This window comes from Triticum dicoccoides, chromosome 3A, assembly GCF_002162155.2.
Source record: "Triticum dicoccoides isolate Atlit2015 ecotype Zavitan chromosome 3A, WEW_v2.0, whole genome shotgun sequence".
Taxonomy (NCBI): domain Eukaryota; kingdom Viridiplantae; phylum Streptophyta; class Magnoliopsida; order Poales; family Poaceae; genus Triticum; species Triticum dicoccoides.
This window is the reverse complement of record NC_041384.1, coordinates 615,409,062-615,417,229: the sequence shown is the minus strand read 5'-3', so window position 1 is coordinate 615,417,229 and position 8,168 is coordinate 615,409,062.

The window sequence follows — 8,168 nt, the reverse complement described above, 5'->3', positions numbered from 1 at the left end:
GCACTGTAGCCACACTGGCCCTGGTCAGCGGGTAGGTGAGGCACTGTTGCCACGCCTCGGCTGACCAGAGGCATGGGAGGGGCACTATTGCCTTGCTCATCTCTTGATTGAAGACTCGTCCCATCGTACGGCCTGGATGGGACGGGAGCTGACCCATGGCCGGGTTGGGGAACACGCCAAGGAGAAGCTGGCTTGTTGGGGAAGTCTTGGTGCGCCGGGTCCGGCTGCCTTGCGCCGGCCATCGGGGCCGGGTTGAGGAATTTGACTGGGTCGAGGGGCTTGGCCGGGTCGAGTGACCCGGTCAAGCATGAGCCGGCTTGAGGGGCGTCGCTGGCCCCGTTGTTTTTCAAAAGGATCCAGGTTCCGTTGCCTGCCTGGGATTCATCCCCCGACAATAATTGAATCGTACGGAAATCCCTCAACGTGCGATAAAGAGTCACTCCAAAATTCCTATCGCGGAGAACATAAGATGAAATTGCTTGTAGGGTACGAAACCACCTCAAAGTTATTTTTTCTGATCAATCCATTAAGCTATTCCTATAAGTGTCACAAACAGCCCTGGAGTTCGTAGTAAAATAACACCATATAATACACATCGATCAACCCTAATGTCACAGACACTCCAATGTCACCACAAGTATCCGTGGGTCAATTATACAATATGCATCAAACAACTTTAGATTCATAATATTCAATCCAACACAAAGAACCTCAAAGAGTGCCCCAAGATTTCTACCAGAGAAAAAAGGACGAAAACATGCATCAACCCCTATGCATAGATTACCCCAATGTCACCTCGGGAATCCATGAGTTGAGTAACAAAACATACATCAAGTGAATCAATAGAACACCCCATTGTCACCACGGGTATCCCACGCAAGACATACATCAAGTGTTCTCAAATCCATAATAGTATTCAATCTGATAATAGTGAAAGCTCAAAGGTAAAACTCAATTCATCACAAGAAGATAGAGGGGGAGAAACACCATATGATCCAACTATAGTAACAAAGCTCGTGGTACATCAAGATCATGCCAAGTCAAGAACATGAGAGAGAGAGAGAGAGAGAGATCAAACACATAGCTACTGGTACATACACTACTACAGGATGCTGCTAACGCGACACTACGATTAGAGACTCTTCGTTGAAACTGTGTGCGATGCAATAATCGCAAACGGTGACATAAAAAACCCGTCAAAAAATGCAAAACGTTTGCGATGACGGATGCATCAAACATGGTTCATAATTTAGTTGTGTGTGCGATGAGGGGCATACGGTTCAGTTCAATGAACTGTTTGTGATGAGGAAGAAGAACAGAAATGGGCAGCCAGATGAAGGTGTGTGCGATATACAGCATATTGTTCACTTGGATGAACTATTTGTGATTAGGCAACACAAAAGAAACGGCGAGCCAGATCAAGGTGTGTGCGATATACAGCATACGGTTCACTCGGATGAACTGTTTGCATTGAGCCAAGAGAACATAAACGGTTCAATTTAACAAGATGTGTCTGATACGCGGCAAACAGGGGTGTAATCAGAAATTCGTGCGAAGACCGATAATAACACAAACGATTGTTGCTAATAAGACATGTGTGTTGTGCATTGGGATTGCATCAGAACAACAACATATATATATATATACACAATTATAAGGACATGGTTGCATAACCAAATTAAACATCCAATTACATAGGTGGCTACTACACACATGACATTTGCACACACCAAAGTAAACTATTACACTCATAATTACATGCATGATTAACTAGGGTAAATGATCAACTAATCATCATCTACTTCTTGGGACGCTTGCCGCTACTATTCAATATTGAAGTGTTCCTAAAGAGGATGAAGGATGGATGGTCAATCATCCACAGGCACTGGCCTAAAGTTGCAAAGACCTTCAACGTCAATGAAGGCTCAATATTCGCCTTTCGCTTCAGCAGTTTTCCAAATGAGATACATATGTCTATATACCATTTATGATGCTAATTTTGAAAGGTTATAGATGTTGCATGTGAAACTTGGTGTTGGTGTAGTTCTGTAATGGGTAGCTGAGCGTTGAAGCTATATGATACTGTACTCTGATGTATTTCAATTATGAAATCATGCTTCCTTAATATGAAAATGAAATATATTGTGTGCTTAATATGAAATGTCAATTAGGTTATAAATGGATTATTAATAATAGGACAATTAGCCTGCTAATGGACAATTAGCCTCCTAATTGGGTTTTTCTATGGCAAATGATTATTGAGAAAACACTATGGGCAATGACCTCAGGCAACGCACACAGTTTCTAGGAATAGTCTGTGTTGAATTAATGAACAATCACACACGACATCCTCTTGAAAATTATTTGCATTAGGCCACCTAGCGCAAATGTTTACCACATAAAAGCTATGTGTGATGGACAGCCTTTGCCACACAGTTTCTTCTACGCACTGTGTGTGATGCATTCAATAACGCAAACGATAAAATTGTTAATACCGTGTGCAATGGAAATCCTATCACAAACGATTTAACGGGGGAAATGTGTGTGATGTACCTGCGAACAGAAATGTTTTCCTTGGAGCAACTGTGTGGGATGTATATACGAACGGAAACATTTAGCGGGGACTGATTGTGTGGGATGTACTTACGAACGGAAATGATTTCACATGTATAATTGTATTTTTTTAGCACTACTATACATATAACCGTATTTGATCGCTCGTCGGTCGCACACGGCCTCATTTTGTCGAGTGTGTATGCCAGGAGGGCATATCCCCGACGGTTTCTGGGTCATGTGGGAAGGACCCCCCCCCCCTATCACAGTCACTCACTAGGCGACGGTTCCAAATGCCGTTGTGGAAAGGGGTTAAAAACCGTTTGTATAGCACCTCGTTGTACTAGTGTATGTAGTCTAGGATTGCATATTTAGACATTCAGTACAGTCCATGTTGCTATATGTAGCCTCAGATATATTACATATGGACCTAGTTAACATAACGATAAATGGGTTACAGATATATCCAGTTAAGAGTCTAATTCACCGATTAGTCCCTTATCAGCCCCCGGCCTATATGGACCTAGTGTTTGACCTTTTTTGCATATGTGGAAATGAGTTGTCCATTAATATCAGTCAAGTCAAGACACTCAGAAAGATTGTTACGATAAAGAAATTAGCGACAAAAAACAACAAGATCTTTGTCTGCACAATGAAGAAGCCATCAGTTCACTATGGGATGGTACTAACTGTTATACCTTGTCTTTTTTAATTCCTTTGCGCCATTTCAAATTTCGAGAAGATATTTATGCATATCCTTGTTTTCAGGCCTTTCCAAAGCAGTTCACTGATGATTACCTCTCAAACTACCTGTATGGTCAGGAGGCGAGGAAGGTTTTCATACAACACCCACGGTTCAATATTGAAGTGTTCTAGAAGCGGACGAAGGATGGATGGTCAATCATCCACAGGCACTGGCCTAAAGTCGCAAAGACCTTCAACATCAATGAAGGCTCAATATTCGCCTTCCGCTCCAGCAGTTTTCCAGATGAGATACATCTGCCTATGTATCGTCTATGATGCTAATTTCGAAAGGTTATAGATGTTGCATGTGAAACTTGGTGCTGGTGCAGTTGTGTAATGGGGTAGCTGAGTGTTGAAGCTATATGATGTTGTACTCTGATGTATTTCAATTATGAAATCCTGCTTTCTTAATATGAAAATGAAATATATTGTGTGCTTAATATGAAATGTCAATTAGATTAATAAATGGATTATTAATAATAGGACAATTAGCCTGCTAATGGCCAATTAGCCTGCTAATTTGGGTTTTTCTATTGCAAAAGGTTATTGAGAAAACCTCGTGGGCGATGACCTCAGGCAACGCACATGGTTTCGAGGAATAAACCGTGTTGGATTAATGAACAATCACACACGACATCCTCTTGAAAACTGTTTGCGATAGGCCACCTTGCGCAAACGATAACCACATAAAAAGTGTGTGTGATGGACAGCCTTTGCCACACAGTTTTTTCTACGCATCGTGTGTGATGCATTCAATAACACAAATGATAAATGTTAATATCATGTGCAATGGCAATGCTATCGCAAATTATTTAATGGAGAAAATTTATGTGTGATGTACCTGCAAACAGAAATGTTTTCCTTGGAGTGACTGTCTGGGATGTATATACGAACGAAACGTACTTCTTGGATTAACTATGTGGGATGTACATACTAATGGAAACATATTCCTTGGATTGACCGTGTGGAATGCACATACAAACAGAAACATTTAGTGGGGACTGGCTGTGTGGGATGTACTTACGACCGGAAATGATTTCACCTGTATAATTGTATTTTAGCACTACTGTATGTATAGCCATATTTGATCGCTCGCTGGTCGCACACGACCTCATTTTTCCGAGCATGTGTGCCAGGAGGGCATATCCCCAAAGGTTTTTGGGTCGTGTGGGAAGGACCCCTCCCCTATCGCAGTCACTCACTAGGCGACAGTTCCAAATGTCGTCGCAGAAAGGGGTTGAAACCCGTTTGTATTGCACCTCGTTGTACTAGTGATACCCTCAACCCCGAGGGTGAACTACTCCCTCCTCATCATGGAGACCGCCAGGATGATGAAGGTGGCCTCCGGTGATGGTTTCCCCCTCCGACAGGGTGCCGGAACGGGCTCCTGCTTGGTTTTCCGTGGCCATAGGGGCTTACGGTGACGAAACTCCCGATCTTGGTTTCTTTTTGGGGGTTTCCGTATTTATAGGAATGTTTGGCGTCAGAAACAAGTTAGGGGGGTTCCCAAGGAGCCCACAATCTAGGGGGCGCACCCCCTAGGCTTGTGGTTGCCTCGGGACTCTTCTGGCCCAACTCTGATGCTTTGTGGGTCTCTTCTGGTCCATAAAATCATCGTAAATTTTCATCTCGTTTGGACTCCATTTGATATTCCTTTTCTGTAAAACTCAAAAACAAGGAAAAACAGAAACTGGCACTGGGCTCTATGTTAGTAGGTTAGTCCCAAAAATAATGTAAAATAGCATATTAATGCATATAAAACATCCAAAACAGATAATATAATAGCATGGAACAATAAAAAATTATAGAGACATTGGAGACGTATCATTCACCCCCCCCCTAGGCGACATCCATGATCTTTCAATAGTCACAACACCTGGTTGCAATTAGCAACTGATTTCAAAACAAAATGAAAATGAATTCACTAACCTGTATTGACATCAAATCATAAAGAGCCAACTTTTTCCCTCTTGGTAGGGTTTCGCTCCTCACACCACCACGATGGTGTCGAGTCTTCGCTTTTGGCTGATCTTCCCCGCGGGCTGTCTCCGCTCGGGCTGATTAAGGAGCAGCCATGTGTTGCTTCTCGGCCTTGGTGGATCACTAGTGGGGAGGGATAAGTTGTTGGGGTAAGGGCATCTCCAACGCCGACCTGCAAATTCCTCTAGTGTATGCCTGTTTTTATGTCCAGACTCGGTCCGCGGACATGATACAAGAGGGAGCCCTCCAATGCTAATCACAAAGTATCCGGTTGGGAGGATAAAAAGTAGGTGGGGACCATGTATGTGGTGGGATATTTGTAGTTTAGTGTCTGGTTGGGAGGAGAGAGAGAAGAGGGGGACCATGCATGTGGGCATGGGAGGAGAGAGAGAAGAGAGGGACCATGCATGTGGTTGGTCAAGTGCATGTCCGGAGTCCGGCAAAGCTCCCCCACGTTTGTCTCTTGGATATCGGAATTCGTACGTCCCGACTGCTAAGCGGACATACATGTCCCGTTGGATGGCAAAAGTGGTCCGGACATATAGTGGATGTTTAAGGGTCCGCCTTGGAGATGCTTAACTCACATTATCTATAACATGGTCTAGGGTATTTCAACATGGTGGTAAGTGCATCTAGACTGGGCACCAAGTGCAAAAATGACCTTTTTAAAAAGGGAATATATTAATATCGCGAAAATACCAATTACACCCAGCCTCTACACCAACAAGATGTCACAAAAACATCTAGGATGCACGCAGCCCGAAAAGAAAACAAGAAACAAAGGGAAACAACAAAGGCATCGCCAGTTGAGGGGGTCCTGGATTAGGGGGTGTCCGGATGGCCGGACTATACCTTCAGCCGGACTCCTGGACTATGAAGATACAAGATTGAAGACTTCGTCCTGTGTCTGGAAGGGACTTTCCTTGGCGTGGAAGACAAGCTTGGCGATACGGATATGTAGATCTCCTACCATTGTAACCGACTTTGTGTAACCCTGACCCTCTCCGGTGTCTATATAAACAGGAGGGTTTTAGTCCGTAGGACAACATACAGAACAACAATCATACCATAGGCTAGCTTCTAGGGTTTAGCCTCTCCGATCTCGTGGTAGATCTACTCTTGTACTGCCCATATCATCAATATTAATCAAGCAGGACATAGGGTTTTACCTCCATCAAGAGGGCCCGAACCTGGGTAAAACTTCGTGTCCCTTGCCTCCTGTTACCATCCGGCCTAGACGCACAGTTCGGGACCCCCTACCCGAGATCCACCGGTTTTGACACCGACATTGGTGCTTTCATTGAGAGTTCCTCTGTGTTGTCGCCGTTAGGCTTGATGGCTCCTACGATCATCAATAGCCATGCAGTCCAGGGTGAGACCTTCCTCCCCGGACAGATCTTCGTCTTCGGCGGCTTCGCACTGCGAGCCAATTCACTTGGCCATCTGGAGCAGATCGAAAGCTATGCCCCTGGCCGTTAGATCAGATTTGGAAGTTTAAACTACACGGCTGACATCCGCGGGGACTTGATCTTCGACAGATTCGAGCCACTGCCGAGCGCGACGCACTATCACGACGAGCATGATCTAGCTCTGATGCCGAACAGTTCCCTAGAGGCCGCACCCGGATCGGCTCCGACCCTTAATTCGGAGCCAACTGCGCCGATCGAGGAACGGTGGTTGGACGCCGCCCTGTGGCTCGACATGCCGGCTCCCACAGAAGAAATATGTCAACTTATGACCTTTTGTCAGTGACCCTGGAAGAATTGGTCATAAATTTATGACCATTTTAGACCAATTGGTCAAAAGCTATCTGGGGGGCTCCAAACCCTAAACCATAACGACCATTTTGGTCAGAAAGGTCATAATTTCATTAGAGGGAATGGTCGTAAAGCTAGTAGCACTATCCACTGCCTCATGCCTAGCTGATAACGACCAATATAAATGGTCACTACCCTTTATTTTTAATGCATTAGGATGATTAGGCAGCCACCTCAGCAACCTCGCTTATGTGTCATTGCCTAGGTGTCATTTTTGCTTAAATGTTAATATTCAACAGACAGGCGGGGCACACACTGACAGGCGGGACCCATTTGACAAGTGCCCGAGAGCTTAATTCGCCCAAAAAAGATGCGTGAGGCGGGACTCGGACCCACGACCTCGTGCTTGATTCGCTCGCTCGCTACCGCTGGGCTAGAGAGGGATAGTTGCTCATGTATGGGAATTTGCCTATACATTATATAAAACTACGGCTCTCTCGTATCATTGACAAGTGGGACCTTCCGAACAGGTTGTTGGGGAACATAGTAATTTCAAAAAAAATCCTATGCACACGCAAGATCATGGTGATGCATAGCAACGAGAGGGGAGAGTGTTGTCCACGTACCCTCGTAGACCGAAAGCGGAAGCGTTAGCACAACGCGGTTGATGTAGTCGTACGTCTTCACAATCCGACCGATCAAGTATCGAATGTACGGCACCTCCGAGTTCAGCACACGTTCAGCCCGATAATGTCCCTCGAACTCCGATCCAGCCGAGTGTTGAGGGAGAGTTTCGTCAGCACGATGGCGTGGTGACGATGTTGATGTTCTACCGACGCAGGGCTTTGCCTAAGCACTGCTACAGTATTATCGAGGTGGACTATGGTGGAGGGGGGCACTGCACATGGCTAAGAGATCAATGATCAATTGTTGTGTCCCTGGGGTGCCCCCCTGCCCCCGTATATAATGGAGCATGGGGGTGCGGCCGGCCATAGGAGGAGGCGCACAGGAGGAGTCCTACTCCTACCGGGAGTAGGACTCCCCTCCTTTTTCCTAGTTGGATTAGGACTTGGGGGGAAGGAGTGGAGGAGAAGTAAGGAAGGGGGGCGCCGCCGCCCTCTCCTTGTCCTATTC